This window comes from Vicugna pacos, chromosome 35 (assembly GCF_048564905.1).
Source record: "Vicugna pacos chromosome 35, VicPac4, whole genome shotgun sequence".
In the NCBI taxonomy this organism is placed as follows: Eukaryota; Metazoa; Chordata; class Mammalia; order Artiodactyla; family Camelidae; genus Vicugna; species Vicugna pacos.
The window spans coordinates 25,505,882-25,522,608 of NC_133021.1; the positions used below are offsets into that span (position 1 = coordinate 25,505,882).

At 39.8% G+C, this 16,727-nt stretch overlaps 1 long non-coding RNA gene and 2 pseudogenes across 1 annotated transcript; 1 reads left to right on the forward strand and 2 right to left on the reverse strand.

The window, feature by feature from the left end:
• Window positions 1-16,727, forward strand: part of LOC116279834 (14-3-3 protein epsilon pseudogene) — a 147,627-nt pseudogene that overhangs the window by 88,812 nt on the left and 42,088 nt on the right.
• Window positions 4,349-4,927, reverse strand: LOC140691484 (uncharacterized). Its single transcript, XR_012067139.1, has 2 exons — window positions 4,784-4,927; window positions 4,349-4,496 (listed from the first exon to the last, which is right to left on the reverse strand). It is a non-coding gene; the product is annotated as an uncharacterized lncRNA (long non-coding RNA).
• The window catches only part of LOC102530114 (solute carrier family 35 member F5 pseudogene), a 40,511-nt pseudogene continuing 29,443 nt past the window's right edge, over window positions 5,660-16,727 (reverse strand).

Genomic DNA, 16,727 nt, shown 5'->3' on the forward strand with positions numbered 1-16,727 from the left:
AAGTTGTTGGAAGCCAAATAACATGAAATTGTTTGGGTTTATTTTGAATTATGCTAAATGCAAAGAAATACAACTTGAAAGGAGAGCTGAACCGTTTTGTTGTAATGTGAGTTCGTTTACTTGCATGCATCACTGTAAATCCAACTGCGAGATCCAGGAACTCAGTGGAACAAACGCCGTTACAGAAGTGAGCCAGACAGAGCCTCTGTGCCTCGGCCCCAGCGTTGTTTATTTCTTCACTGCAGGCGGAGACTTCTTAGCTCAGGGCCAAATTCAAATTTTTACGCATCCAGTTATTTTAAAATTAGCCCAAAGCAGCAGATTCCAAGCCATTGAGGGCCCACCTCCTTTGCATACCCTGCAAAACCTCGCCCCACATCTGCTGTCGTTGGTGAGACAGAGCTGGTGGTTAGAAGGCCCCCAGCTGCTGTGGGATATCAGAGCCGACACCCCCGCCAGGCTGCTGAGGGACATCGCCCAGAGGCAGGAGCCACGCTCTGGCCTCCCTCTGTGCTGGGGCTTCCCTTGCCCTCGTTCCCTTCTGGGTGGTGCTCCCCTGACTCCGTGCTGGAGCCGCTCAACAGACTCCTTCTTGAGGGACTTCCTCGCATGCATCTCTGTCTGAGCATCACCCAGTGAATCTTGCTGTGTGCTCCTGCCTCTTGAAGTCATCCCTCTTCCTTTTCACCAGTCCCAGATCCCTCAAACCCTAACAGGTACACACTGAGTGGGACAAGGAATTGAGGAGATGAAAGAGAGGTTACCCATTCCGCCTGTATTTCTCCTTTATTTCAAGCTCCTTCACGTTACTGGGGTGCTCTTTGTTCCAGTTTCTCTAAGTTTAGTGGTCGCCGAAGACCTGGAACATTTATGTCTGAGTGCTCACCTGTTCCTCGCCCTGCCTCAGGTGGAGCCCAACAGCCTGGCTTACTCGCCTTGCCCTAAGTGTTAATATTTGCAAAATCATGGATTTGGTGTATTAGTTCATGTGTCTAACATACATCATAAACTCAAAACTATTTTTCTAAAAGCCCATGTCTGAACTAAAATAATCTTTGTACCACACTTTGGGAAGTGCTTTGGGAATCTTTGGGGCGATTCATAAGACCCTTCAAGGCTTTCTTGCTGTCACTCTTCCCCGTACACAATTGGGCTCTGGAAATACAGAACCTCCCCACCTTGCCCTGTCATCCCGGGGCTCTGCCTTTGTGTGTGTTGTGCTGTGTGACGAGTCCTTCCCCTAGTCTGGGACAAGACTGAGCTGGTGCAGAGTGCCACAGAGAAGCCTTCAGTGTATCCTCTTTGCCCAACCCTCCTGGGTCAGAGTCCTTGTCCACCCCAGGCCTCCCCTGCAAGGAGTGCACGATGCGAATTTTACCCTTAATCACACTGCCTGTTGTTTGCCTCTTTCTCTCCTCCTGGTCCTTAGGCCCCTGGGAAGTTAGGAATTTAGAGGTTCCTATATTACTGGTGCCTACACTGAGACACTCAGCAAATGTTTTTTAAATCTATGAAAGAGAGAGAGAGTGACCATCATGAAAACAACTGCTATTCTCTTTCTGTTTTATTTGAATAGTTTTTGTTGACTTGCATTTTGGCTCTGGAAGTAAAGATGAGGAGGGAGGGAAGTGAATGGAGCACGGGGCGGGTGGGGACAAGGGATCTCGTGGCCCTCTTGTCATGATACCGAGTCCTTGGAAAAGTGGAGGCTTCCATTTCAAGACAGGGAAGTTCCCATTGACTTCTCCTGTCTCCCAGGATCCCGCTGAAATGGCAAGAATCTTTTTTTTTTTTAATAAATGAAAACATAACAGAGAAAAACAAGAAGGGAAGTCACCTTAGAACAGGAAGTTTGGGGCAATCCTGAATGAGGAAGCAGCGGGATCGGAAGCTTAAAGGAAAGAGCAGAGAACAACCCTTCCCAAGACAGCTCCAGCCCATGACTCCCCAGCACGTAGAGGGGGTGGGAGGGAGCCGGCAGCTTGCAGGGTGATTCACTGATGACCTGCGCTTAGAACCGCCTGGCAGTGAGAGCCCTGCCCCTTGCCCTGCTCTTTCTCCTTCTGGAGCATCCTGCTTTGGCTGAACAGGGACCTCCAAAGACAGTTATTTACAGGAGGGGAGGACATAGCTCAAGTGACAGAGCATGTGCTTAGCAAGCACGAGGTCAATTCCCCAGTGCCTCCATTTAAAAAATTAATAAACCTAATTACCTCTCCCCACCCCAAAACAAACAACAAAGCCAGTTATTTTCATGCTGGGGTTCCTAATATGGGAGGGGTCTCAAAAAAGGCAAAGCAGTTTGAAATGACTCTGGAGAAGGGTTATCCTTAAACTCCCAAGGGATAATAGAAGGGACAAAAGGTTAAAGGTGCTTTGTCCCAAATACATGTCCAGTCAGGTCCTCCCATGGCCCATTAACAGCCCTCATTTTGGCATCTGGAATTGAGACGGGGCAGCCTGCCTCTTTGCCGATACACGCATACAAACCCGGGGAGCGGGTAGAGCTCAGTGGTAGAGCGCATGCTTAGCACTCTTGAGGTCCTGGGTTCAGTCCCTAGTACCTCCATTTAGAAAACAAAACCATAAAAACCCAAAGTAAAGCCTGCAGGGGACACAGCCTGCCCATGTCCGTGGAGCCCTGGCCAGGCCAGAAGCCAAGATGCTGTGAAACCGAGACTTGGGCAGTGTCGGAAGACACTCCTTCCTGAGGCTCTCCTGTCCCCACACCACTTGCTGAGTGTGCCCAGAATGCAAGGCCCTGACCACTCTTGAGGGTTGTCTTTGCAGCAAGCAGCCTTGAGGAATGAGATCATGTCTGCTCCCAGGATAAGGAGAAGCCTTGCTTACTGGTTGCTATAAAACAGAAGGTTTCCCAAGCTCAGTGCTCCTCTCCTGTAACACAACCCACTGGGCATTCATCTGGGCCCCTCCGCATCACCCTGTGCAGACAGGGGCTTGGAACCAACACAAATATGCTGACACTCTGGATTCTGCTTTTATTGGGAGTCAAAACAGTCTTTCATTTTGACCCAGGAGTCTTGTGTCTCTGTCAACATGCAAGACATAGCAAGCTAACTTGTCACCTTGCAAGTAGAGTAAAAATCACAGACCCTTCAGAGTTCTTTTCTCTTGACTGAAGCATAAGTTGATTTATAATGTTATATTGGTTTCAGGTGTACAACCTGGTGATTCAATATTTTTATAGATTATACTCCATTTAAAGCTATAAAATACTGGTCACATTCCCTGTGCTGTATATTACATCCTTGTACCTTGTTTCTCTTATTCATAACAGTTTGTGTCTCCTCTGCTCCTATCTCGCATCTCCTTCACCCCTCTCCCCACTAGTAACTAGTTTGTTCTCTGCATCTTCAGTCTGTTCTGCTTTGTTATATTCATTCATTTTATTTTTTTAGATTCCATGTAGAGGTGAAAACATACTGTATTTGTCTTTCTCTGTCTGACTTACTTCACTAAGCGTAAGACCCTCCAGGTCCATCCATGTTGTAAATGGTAAAATTTTCATTCTTTTTTATAACTGAGTGATATCCTATTGTGCGTGTATGTGTAAATATATATATATTTCTCTCACATCTTCTTTATCCATTCATCTATTGTTGGACATTTCGCTTACTTCCATATCTTGTCTATTATAAATTATGCTGCTGTAAAATTGGGGTGCATGCATCTTTCCGAATTAGTGTTTTTCTTTTCTTTGGATATATACCCAGGAGTAGAATTGCTGGATCATATGATATTTCTATTTTTTAACTTTTTGAGGAAAGTCCATACTGTTTTCCACAGTGGCTGCACCAATTTACATTCCCACCAGGAGTGAACAGGGTTCTCTTTTCTCCACATCCTCACCAACATTTATCATTTGTTGTCTTTTTGACAGTAGTCATTCTGACAGGTGTGAGGTGCTATCTTATTGTAGTTTTGAATTACATTTCCCTGACCAGTAGTGATGTTGAGCATCTTTTCTGTTGGCCATCCGTATGTCATCTTTGGAAAAATGTCTGTTCAGGTCTTCTGCCCATTTTTTAATTGAATTGTTTGTTTGTTTTGATGTTAAAGTGTATGAGCTTTTATGTATTTTGGATATTAACCCTTTGTCAGTCATATTATTTGCAATTATCTTCTCCCATTCAGTAGGTTGTCTTTTCATTTTGTTGACGGTTTCCCTTGCTGTGCAAAAGCTTTACGTTTAATTAGGTCGTATTTGTTTATTACTTTTGTTTCCTTTGCCTGAGGAGACAGATCCAGAAAAATATTACTAAGGCTTATGACAAAGTGTACTGCCTATGTTCTCTTGTAGGAGTTTTATGGTTTCCAGGCTTAGGTCTTTAATTCATTCTGAGTTTATTTTTTAATATGGTGTGAGAAGATGTTCTAATTTCATTCTTTTACATGTGGCTGTCCCCTTCACAGTTGTTGATATGAGACTGTCATTTGTAGGTGGCAGGACTTGTACAGAGAAGGTCCAAAAGAATCTGCAAATGAATTATCAGAATAAATAAAAGAATTTAACAAGGTTGCAGGATACAAATGTCCATCAGCAATACAGCAGAAAAATAAATTGTGATATAGTCATATAATGGAATACTACACAGCAATGAAAAATAAACCATGGCTGAATCTCATATACGTTATGGTAAATGAAAGAAATCTGATTGCAAAAAGTGTATACCATATGATTCCATTTACATAACATTCAAACACTTGTGGAACTCTACGTGATAAAGGAGAAAAGTGATTATCTTGGGGGAGCAGTACTGACCAGAAAGGGTTAAGAGGGAGTCTCATAGTAGCTGAAATGTTCTGTAGCTTGATTCAGGTAATAACAGTGACATGGTTGCAGACATACATACAATTTCTTGAGCCTACTTAAGATTTGTGTGCAAACTACTCAATGCAGGTTATACCTAAATTCAAAGGAAAAAAAAAGAATTAACATACTAAATATACTATTTCAAGGTATAGTGTTACTTTTTTGTTACTAAAAAAAAAGAAAGAAAGAAAGAAAGAAAGAAAGAAAGAAAGAAAGAAAGAAAGAAAAAGAGCCCCTGTCAGGATTGACCTGGGAAAGAAGAAATGTACCTTTTATTTTATGCAGTTCTGTGATATCTGCATTTTGTTTGTTTAACTGTGGCTATTTGTGGTACACAAATATTTCTTTAATTTTATAAAGTAGCCTTTTCATTTTATTTTATAAATATTTTATATTGTTATATATATGACTTTATCACCTTTAATATGTTAGACTTTAAAAGTTTATCTCTCTAGTTGGGTGAAGTTATAAATAATGATTTGCTTTTTCTGCCTTTCTATATTGTACGGCTTTATGTGTAACTTTTAAAAATCAGAGGAGAAAACTTTCTTAAAAGAAAAAGAAGAAAAAAATTGAGAAATGTTGCCTACTTTCCCAACTTAAAAAAAAAATATATATATATATATATACACCAACTTTAAAGAAAACCATCCTGAATTTTCAGATTACTGGTGGTAGTAAATAGTGTTTTTTATAGGGCAAAGACATTGTCTAATTTGGATTTAATGGTAGATTTGCTCAGATAATTATCACCTAACAAGTCAAGAATTTAATTTAGAATAATTATATTAAAGGTAACAATTCAACTTAATTTAGCAACCTTTATTACAAAATTGAGAGAATTTTCACAGGAACATACAGCAGTTCACTCAAAGAACTATTCATGGTTGTATCTGTTGTGCAAGCAGCAAAGTAACCTTAAACATCTGCAAAAAAAGCAGCATGCTTTCTTTCCTCGAAATCCTCTTGTCCACTGTTGTCTCCATGGCTTCCAAATAATAAAGCCCCAAAGGTACAGAACAAACATAGATGTTTTTGCAAAGGTGCTGAAGAATGGTTTGTTGTACTGAGTAAAAACATACGAAGTAAGTTCTGAGGATGCGACCCGTATCACATCAACAAGTAGGGGAATAACCACCCCAAGAGCCATTCGCCTGTGCTGCGTGAAACCACTGCTCTGGGAATTCATTTGGTTCATGATAAATACACACACCATTTGCAGTCTTGTTTCACAGGCCTTTCTGATACCTTCAAAGGCACTGCCTGAAAACTTGGCAGAACTGCGCCTACACGGAGGTGAAGAACTCAGCGCACCTGGCCTTCCTGCCCCGCGATGGTGTCCTGTCGGCACCATGAGCGGACCCGGCCCGGATCCGCCGCCGTGGCCCCGGGCGGCCGCGGCCTCGGACTCGCAGCGCTGTCGCGGCGCCTGCCATTGCGCTGTGCTGGTGGCCCAGCCCCTGGAGCCGGGGTGCCTGTTGGGGCAAGGCTGCGGACGCCACCCAGGTCCGCCCAGCCCGGGAGGGCGGGGAGCGGGCGAGGGCAAGGAACTGCGCAGGCAGCGATGGCCGCGGAGGCCCGGGGCTGGCCCCTGGCCCCGACCCGCTCCCGGCCCCGAGAATTTTGCTTTTTTAAAAAAGAAACTCTATGATTAAAATTTTGTTTCCATTAAATGAATTTTTAGGAAATTTAAAAAATATTATGTCACCTTTGAGGGAACTAGGAAAGAAAATTATGTTCAAATTTGGTAACGTTATCACTCTTACATATGTATACGTGGTGTTTTAATTGCTGCTTTCTATACAAAATTCACTTAAAAATATTCACTTTTGATTTGCCTTCACAAAGACTTCAATGTATTTAGCCAAACAAGAACAATAAATAAGAGTGAGATGCAACACTCTTATTTATCCACTCTGTCAGGTTTCTCTACTACTCTTGGGAGTGTAGAAATTATTCTGATTTAATTTGATTTTCTGGTCACACACACACATATATGCACACAAACACAGACTGTTTGGAAAATTCACTGAAGTGATGTTTCTTCATTGTGGCCCCAGATCACACCCCAAGATCACTGGAAATGCTCCTTAAATATGCACAGCCCTGGGCTGCACTTTGGAGGGGGGGTCTTTCTTCATGAAAATTCTAACCAGGTACAAGCTTAGCTGACTCAGAGGCCATGCAGGTAGGGAAAATGTGAGAGAGTTTAAGCCCGCTTGGCCTGCAGTCAACTGGAAAAAGTGCATTCCGCTTTACGTCATTCATACTCAGTTTTGTAAAAGAACACTGAGTTGGCCAAACCCAGCCCATCTGCAGGCCACGGGTCCACTCTGGCTGTGAGACAGCCGGGCTCTAGTTCTCAACAGTGAATCTGTGTATGATCTTAAATTGTTGGTTATCCAAGCACATCAGCTACTCTTGGGACAGATGGATCTTCCTATTCCTAGAGTTGTCATTACTTGGTATTAATGAAACGCTTCTTAGTGGTTTGATGAAAAATCAAAATGCACAAAGAAAAAGCAAAACAGAGAAGAGAGGTCATGGAAGAGGGAGAGACAGCTGAGGCTAAAGATGTTAGAAAAAGTCAAGTGTCATTGTTGACGGAAACCAATGGCTACAGACTGAGGATTTTCTTGTCTCTTCTGAGGAAGAGTATACGGGATGTCTTGTTTTTATATAGAAATCCAGAGAGGACTGTTTTAAAAACTGAAAATAGTAAGCAGCTAGAAGGGCCCAGATGTTTGTTTAGGCTCCTCTGGTCTCCGCGGAGCCCGGCTCGTATTTCAGCCAGGGAGCACGACGCGTCCTTGGCCTGGGGCCACTGTTTGCATCACACCAAGGCAGGCCTGGATCAGAGTTTGGCCTGACAAACATTTTGTCAACTTAGACTTTATTTAGAGAACTTCATTGAACCAGGGTGATTAAAGCCTTTTGAACTAGCAGAGTTTTAAAGTGAGTACCCCAGCATCTCGGCAGTTTTCTGATACGTCTAAACATCTATGGGAGTTCAAACACCTGACCTATGAAATTTCCACCCTCAGTGTTAGTGTATTGATGGGGTTAGCTAAATTTAAGTAAAAATCATTTGGAAACCAACACACAAGTTCTTTTATGTGGTAACTTCAAACTTCAAACTCTAACCTGAATTGTAATCACACTTTTTAATCCCTAATGAGATAATTAAGATATATGTGGTATTTCATGGCGAAGTTCTTACTCAAAATGAAAAAATGTATTTAGGATTCAGTTTATTGAAAAAACATAATTTGTTGTCATTATGACACCAACTAATTATCCACCTCAATTAATTATGTATACTTAATAGCTATACCGACAATCATATGTTACATCACCTTATATTACGACATAGCATATATGTTTAACGTGCCAACATTTTGTTCCTGTTCTCATTGCTCTCCAGAGCAATGGTCTAAACGCTACAGACTTAAAAATCAAATCAAGACAAATTAAAGGGGATTTCGAGCTCAGATTCCCGACTCCTTTCCCTTGTGATTCCAAGGCCACTCAGATAACCATCCACTATTGCTGAAGCCTGGAGGAGCATCCAAATACATCTGAGGGCTTGAGTTCCGGGGCAGAAATTACAGGTTCAGAACACCACTGTATACAACATTAGGGCTCAGAAGCTGTAAGAGGCTGTTTCTCTGGGGACCAGGGATAAGGACAAAAGATCCCTTTGTGCTTGGGGTGAGGGGCACCAGCTGCCTTGAGTAGACACCTCACTCCTAACGTTGGCTGATGTAACTCAGTTCTTCACCTGCTAAGGTCTTCACCTAAAGATATGAATCAGCCAAAAAGCCCACTCACCATTGAAGAGAATACTGTTGTTTGAAGGAGGTGTGCTACCAAAATCATCAAAGCAGTTGGCGCCCAACAGGGGAGGCTTAATTGAAAGGTTTTAGATTCTTTGCATGCTTTACATGAAGCATTACAGAGGGAGAGGGAGAAATGAGGTAGAAATGTTGACTAGTTACCCTGCAGTCCTTAGGCACATTATCATTGTCCATTTAGATTTAACTAGAGATATCGTAAGATTCAATGCCCCTCCTATTCCTTGAACTTTTCATTTCTTTTTCTCTTGAAATCATCAAGTTAAAGGCCAGCAGGATGAAGAAAAGTTAGTCATCTCATGGTAAAATTTTTATATCACAAGGATGAAGTGATATCTCTTGCAATCTTTATAAGGGAGAGAGAATCACGTTAAGTATCAGTCTTTTCATCTTTAACACTGGGAGTTAGAAAATAGTAAAATCACATTTAGAAGAAGTGAGAGATCCAAGAATCCACTACACAGCCAAGTGATGGCAAAAGAAAAGGCATTTTCCACACATAAAGAGCTCAGAAAAATTTACAACCATGGTCTCTTTTTGAGGAATCTACCCAGGTGAGAACTGCAAACAAACAAAAAAAATGAAGTCAAAGCATATTTCAAGAGAGAAAGAAGTTTAAAAATGCAAGGAATAGGAGGGGCTTTGAATCTCATGATATCTTAGTTAAAACTAAATGGATGGTGGTCATGTGTCTAAGGACTGCAGAGTAACTATTCAGTGAGGGTGCATCTCACAAATGTTACTATCCTGATCCCCGCTCTCCCTCTGTGATGCTTCATGTAAGATGTGCTGGAGAATCTCACATCTAAAACTCTTCTTTGACCTCCCTGAGTCCTATTCCTTACCTCCCACTCTCTCATCCCTCTGCTTCAATGTCTCTTGTGAAAGTCGCTAATAAGCTCCTTGTTGTCTAAGCCAGTGGTTACTTCCTTTAGCCATCTTACTCCATCTCTCTGTCGTGTTGGACATAGTTGTGGACATGGACGGCTCCTCCTTCTTAAAACACTTCCCTCCCTTGGATTTCATGACACCCCCCTCTTCTGGTTCCCTCCTTCCCACCTCCAGGAGGCTGCTTCTTGGACTTCTTTGCTTGCTTTGTTAGCGTGAACTAGGGCTAGGATAGTGCCTTCTTTCTTGGTACCAGCTACGCTGACTCCCTATGTAAGATGTTCCAACCTCATGGCTTTCAGCACCATCTACATGCTAATCATTTCCAAAATGTTTACTCTGACTGCTAATATCTCCACTGATTGTTGTACGTGCGGATCCCTCTGTCTGGAGTGCTCGGTCCTCTAATCTCCTTATGGTTTCTTTTCATTCTGGTCTCAGCCTAACATGAACCTTTACAATGAGGTCGTCTCAGAGTCCAGTCTTGCCCTTTCCACACGCATCCACTAATCCTGTCACTCCTATTACATACACTTCCTGTAAGTTTGTTTTTTCCCCCATTTTGCTTACTTGTTTTTTACCTAACTTGCCCGCTATATTGTACATGGCTGTATCTCTAGAATGTAAAGCAGTGACTGGCATATAGTATGTGCCCAATAAATATTGCTAAATGAATGTTTAAGTGAAGAAGTTGCCTACCAACGTTTCTTTTTTTTTTTTTTTTTGGTAAATCAAGGGAAACTCTATGAAGGCCTGAGACCCACATTATGAATTATCTTAGAAAAACCAAGAAGGGATTTCATTTGTTTGTTTGGCAGAGAGTGTTGGATGAAGGTGATCAGACCAGAAATAGAGACTAAAGAAACAAAAATGTTCAAAAATCTTGTCTCAGTGCAGAAAGGGATGGAGAAAAAAATCTTCTACTTGGGCTGGAGAGTAAGTATTTGATTCTGTCATATTTTTAGATAAATAATGATTTAAGTATAACTATTAAAAGTAGTAAGATAAAACTTTATATGTAAGCTTCTAAGAAAAAAATAATAAGATAACTACACACTAAATACAAATATATAGATCTTCTAAATGGAGGATTAAAAAAAAAAGTATGATAAATTCCAAAAAAAAGTAAAGAGAAAAAAAGAATTTAAGTAAACTATGATAAATAGTAAGCATCTTATTTAAGATGAAATGAATTTTTTACAGTAAATGTGAATAAATTGAACTTCCCTATCAGAAACTCTAGGATTGATATTTATAAAAAACTTAGTCCTACATTGTTTACAGATACGGCAAAAAAAGTTGAATAAAAATTAAATGTATAAGGTTTAAGACTACTATGCATGGGTGTTTAATGTGCCATTGCTCCAAATATGCAAATACACACCCAAACAACTGGGGAAGATGAAATGGTGGCTTTCAGTTTACTGGGAAGGGAAGATACTTAAGGAATGCACCAGTCTCTCGTGCCTCAGGGCCTTTGCACAGGTGGTTTTCTCTTCCTAGAATAGCCCTCCTTTTGGCTGATTCCTTTGAATCTTCCATTTGGAAGGTCCCCTCCTATGAAGATTTCCCTGCTTCCTAAGTGGGGAGGCTCTCTGACAGATGTAACATCTGGTACCTGCCCCTGCCATAGGACTTGTTATACTGACGCCTAATGGCCTATTTACTTGTCTGTCTCTCTCTGTAACTCCTTGAAGACAGGAATGTATGTGCGCTTGTGTAGGACCAATGCCCAACCAACTGCCAGCTAAGTTGCCAGTTAATAAATATTTGTTGATAGTTGCCATCTGCAGCAACATGGATGGACTGAGAGATTACCATACCAAGTGACGTAAGTTGGACAGAGAAAGACAAATATCATATGATATCACTTATATGTGGAATCTAAAATATGACACAAAGGGACTTAGGAAACAGAAACAGACTCACAGACACAGAAAGCAAACTTATCGTTACCAAAGGGGAAAGTGGTGGGGAGAATGATAAATTAGGAGTTTGGGATTAACAGATACAAGCCACTGTATATAAAATAGGTAAACAACAAGGTCCTACAGTACAGCACAGGTGACCATATTCAATATCTTGTAATAAACCATTATAAAAAAGGAATTTATATATGTAAAACTGAATCACTTTGCTGTACACCAGAAACTAAAACAACATTGTTAATCAACTTCAATTCAAAAAAAAAAAGAAAAAAGAAAACCTTCATATGTTCGGAAATTAATTAAATACATATCTGAGTGACTCACGGATCAAAGAAGAAATCATGGTTGAATTTAAAAAAATAGCTTGAACTCAAAAATAATTAAAATAGCACATGTCAAAACTTATGAGATTCAGCTAAAGCAGTACTTAGAAAAAGAATTGGAAGCAATTTAAATTTCTATCAAGAGGTAAATGGATAAAGAAAATGTGGAATATACGTACAATGGAGTATTATTCAGCTTTAAAAAAAAAGGAAACCCTGTCATATGCTACACCAGGGATGGCTTTTGAGGACATTACACTAAGTGAAATGAGCCAGTCACAGAGGACAAATTCTACGTGATCCCACTTACGTGAGGAATCTAAAGTAGTCAAATACTTAGAAAGTAGAATGGTGGTTTCCAGAGCCTTTGGGGAGGGAGGAAAGGAGAATTGTTTACAGAGTTTCAGTTTTGAAAGATGAAAAGTTCTAGAGGAGTGTTGTGTAACCTTGTGCACATAGTTAACACTTGTAGTGTACCTTTGAAAGTGGTTAAGATGATAAATATTATGTGATGTGTTTTTGACCACAATGTAAAGAATCCCCCCTCAAAGGTATATAATAAATGATTTTATTTCCATGACACCCTCAATAGGCAAAACTATAGTAGCAGAGAAAATAAGTGGTTGCCAGAGGTTTGGGGTGGCCAGAGGGCTGCGCCAGAAGTGTTCAGGGGGATGGAAGTCTTCTGTTACCTAAGCGTGGTGCTGGGTGCATGAGTCTACACTTGTCTTAAAATTTCTTTCCATTGTTCACCTCCTAAAAATCAATCTTTCTAAATGTTAATTTTTTTAAATAAACAACAGTTAAGTTCAAAATGCATGAATTTGGGCATATGATTTATGACTAGCATAAAAATCTTAATGATTCTATATCATATTAACATTTAGGTCAGCAAATTGTATGTACCCTTGATGGAAAACAGAGTCATTTTAAGAGAACTCTACATAATAATGACCGTTTTAACTTCTGTACCGTGTTACAGATTGTTTTCTGTGGCCTCTTTCAACATTGTCCTTCCTTTACTTGTGGTTTTGTTATTTTTCTCTTTTAATGACTTGAAATTATTCTCATACTAAGCTATCATTTTATACTTTTCCTGATTAATGGGGGCTTGGGGGGACATTTATCATTCCCTCCATCAACCTCTTCTAGTCTTTTTTCTTGATATCATGTTTAACACCTCCCATCTTGAAGTCACTTAAACATGTAATTAAGGGTTCTATTAAAATCAGTCTTCTAGATTATTTACGAAGATGTCAAACAAAGCTGAGTTTGACCTTAAACCCTACCAGGTCTGCTAATCTAAACCAAGATCGTTCACTCACATGCTGCTTCATTTTAAAGTATCCATTGTTTACAGTCTTATCTAAGATCCCTTTCATGGTATCAGTAACTAAAGGAATTCATCTCCATTTCTTTAATGCATATGCTACCAAATGCTTACCCAAAAGTCCAGATGTTTTATATCCTTTTGTCTATTCATTTGATAATTGTATGAAAAATTTGATTGTACATTCTCTTAGTGGCCACCTACAAGGAAGGAAGCAAGGAGCAATGTGAATCCCTCACAATCAGTTTGTTCCTTAGCGTTTAGATAATAAGTCAGTAAGTAAACAGAAGAAATGAGCAATGAAGAAAGATGCCTTATACAGAGAAGCAGATCTTCTTGAACTTGGAGTAACAACATAGAAAGAGAGCGGGAGAGAGAGAGAGAAAGGAAGGCGGGAAGGAAAACAGTAAACCAGAGGAACTTCTTATGAAAGATAACTATACGTGAGTTCACAGACACAGTTAGAATGACCAAAGCCCATGATGAAAAGCCCTGTAAGTTCTAATAGATGACACAATGTGGAGTTCGGATGCAGAGACAAAGGAGTAACAGAAAAATAGAATCAGAGCTGCACTCTAATTATAAATATGGAAATTTAAGGCTTTGAGCAAGATTCATCGTAGAATGAAAGAAAATAATTGAAAAGAAAAAGCTTCTGGACTCATTCAGTTGAGACACAAATAACAGGTCCTGGATAAAATGGGTGAAGTTCAAAAAAAAAAAAAAAAGAAGAGGGAAAAAACTGAGTGGATGCTTAGAAAACAAAATTTAAATATTACTATTTATCAGGTGTCCTATAAACAGGTCTGGAGCACAGATGAATAGGCATTATATCATCACGGATATTTTCTATCTATAAAAAATAATACATGAAATAACATTAAGCCACGTTTCTCAATGTGAGATATTGGTGACTCAATTTATGGGAGGAGAATGGTAAACTCAGCTACTGATGGTGATAGAAAAAGTGTGTCTTGTTAAGGAGGTTCTAAACTTTAAAAATTATACTGCTCTGATGATGTCGTTCCTCTGCCTAAAATCTGTACATAACCCTGACTGGATGACCTTAAGGCTCTTTGCAAAATGGGCTCACCCCCTCTGGCACCTCCTGCTCTATACCTGATAACTGCCTTCTGTGTGTCTCATTACTGCCTCACAATATTCTCACAGGAAGGTTTTTTAAGTACCAAGTACTTGACACACAGGAAATACTTCACAAATGCTAATTTCCTTATTTTCCAGAGCCCTGTATTCTCTACACACCAGATTATGAGAGCATGCTGTGCTCACAACAGCTCTGTGTCTATTTTCCTACCCTCCCTCTGAGAGATCTTCAGGGATTGTTTTTAAGTTAGCAAAATGCAAGTCGTCCTAGAGGACCAGCTTCAATGTCTCTTTTTCACTCTACCAGACAGAAATGATCACTATCTCTCAGCTGACCCATTACCACTGTGTTCCTATTGCCAGAATTTCGCCTATTTCATTGTTTTCTTAACCTCTGGCTGCAAATTCCCTGAGGACAGCAACTCTGTCTAATTATGCTCTGCACATCCAGAGTGTAACAAAGTTGATCATTCATTTATTCCATCACTAAACACTGACTAAAAGCCTATTATGTTACAAAGTATCATGGATACAAAATTAAGAAGTAAGAGGCACTGCTTTTAAACAACTCCAGTCTATCTTGGGAGAGAGGTACATAAACAAATATGGTTAGTAACGACTTCCAATGGGATGTCAAGGGGTTTGTGATTTCTTCCTAATGCTATTCTGGATGGTGTGAGTGTTTATAGTGAGGACTTTGTTTTTGAAAAAAATTAGTATGATATTTTCACTTGGAAAAAAAGAATTGATGACAGAGTTCTGTAAGGCATAATGGGGAGGAAACCCAAGGCAGGTTAAGAGAAGCTCTCTAGGGGGTCTCAACAATGGGTTCCATCCATCAGAATCACTAACAGGTGAGAGCACATCTCAAACTCTGGCCCTGTTTCCCCACCCAGCAGTGTACTAATTAAGAAGGCAAAAAACTATGCTCACAGGATTGTTTTCTGACTTTGCAGTACTTTGGTTTCTTAATTCATAATCTTCTGAATTATGTGCTTTAAAAGGCCACATCTCATACCAAAAAAAAAAGGAGGAGGAGAAGAAATCACCCCCAGACCACCCATCAGACTTTCCTGCACAATTCTAAGAGGGCTTTCATATTATTTTATATCTAATATTCTCTCATTTATTCATTAAAAATCCTGAGTACCACCTACAAGGTATGCTGTTCTAGGATCAAAAATGGCTCATTAATTTCAATTGTTATCTATCACTAAGTTTTAAAATAACTTGTATTTTTATATTTTAGACATGATTCCTTAACTTTTATTTCCTCTATGATTTGCCGACAAAATTGTCCACTAAACATTCCTGACTGTCCACTTTGGCCCTTGCTGCTTCCCATCTGTGAGCTCTCAACATTCATCGATTATCGGTATTGATAACCTTGATTCTGGGGATTGAAGATGAATGAGGCAGAGTTCTTGCCTTCAGAAGATTCACATTCTGGCCAACAGGGGCTTAAGTAGAAGAATTACTTCAGGTCTCCATGTTTCAATATAGTAGCTTGTTACAGGATGTAAAGGCAGAACTCTCTAGGTACCAAGGTTAGAATCAGACGTGATCACAAAGAGGCCAATTTGCATGCGTTATTGTGATCACCCTGAAATCAACTGGGGCCAATTTGCATGCGTTTATAGCTTTTAAGGTCAAATATATTTAAAGAAAACAGATTTCTAGATAATGAAATAAATATTCCTGGACACGACAGGAGGAGATTCTGTTAATTAATGTCACTTACTGTAATGATATCTACTTTGTCTGGGGTCGTCACATAAATTGCACATGCTTTGGTGGTAAAGGAACTTGTTAGACAACATTAGACAATTTTTATCACTTTCATAATGAGATTTATAATATTTTAGAATTATATGCTTCCCTATGCTTTAGTTTGAAATAATACTGTATTTTTGAAAAACCTAAATGAGTGAAAAATTTTAATTTTTAAAGTTAAAAGCATAAAGCTTATTTTGTAAAGTTAGCTTTTAAATACAGCTTTGTTCCCAATCTTTAAAATAACTGCATCAGGATAGTTAGAGTGGAAGTTCATCTTGTGTAGGTTGTTGTGATGCTGTAATTTATAATAAGAAATATATATTTGGTCTTCATCCCCATTTCTGGCACAGAGCTCCTAAAACCTTTAGAATTTCTGAAGTGATAAGAGCAATAAAGTTCCCTTAATATTCATACAAACCTCTTTCCACCACACCTGAGTTTATGTTAATGAGGTGACTGTTAGAAAGTGTCTGATGTTGGGAGCTGGTTGCCAGGGAACCAACCAAGAAAAGAGGGTTGGAACTTTCAGTCGTAACTCCTGATTTCCAAGAGGGAAGACGGGCTGGAGGTTGAATCCATTATCAGTGGCCACTGATTTAATCAATCAGTCTATGTAATGAAGCCTCTATGAAACCCCAAAAGGAGGGAGTCCAGAGAGGTTCCAGGTTGGTGAATTAGAACATTTCCACG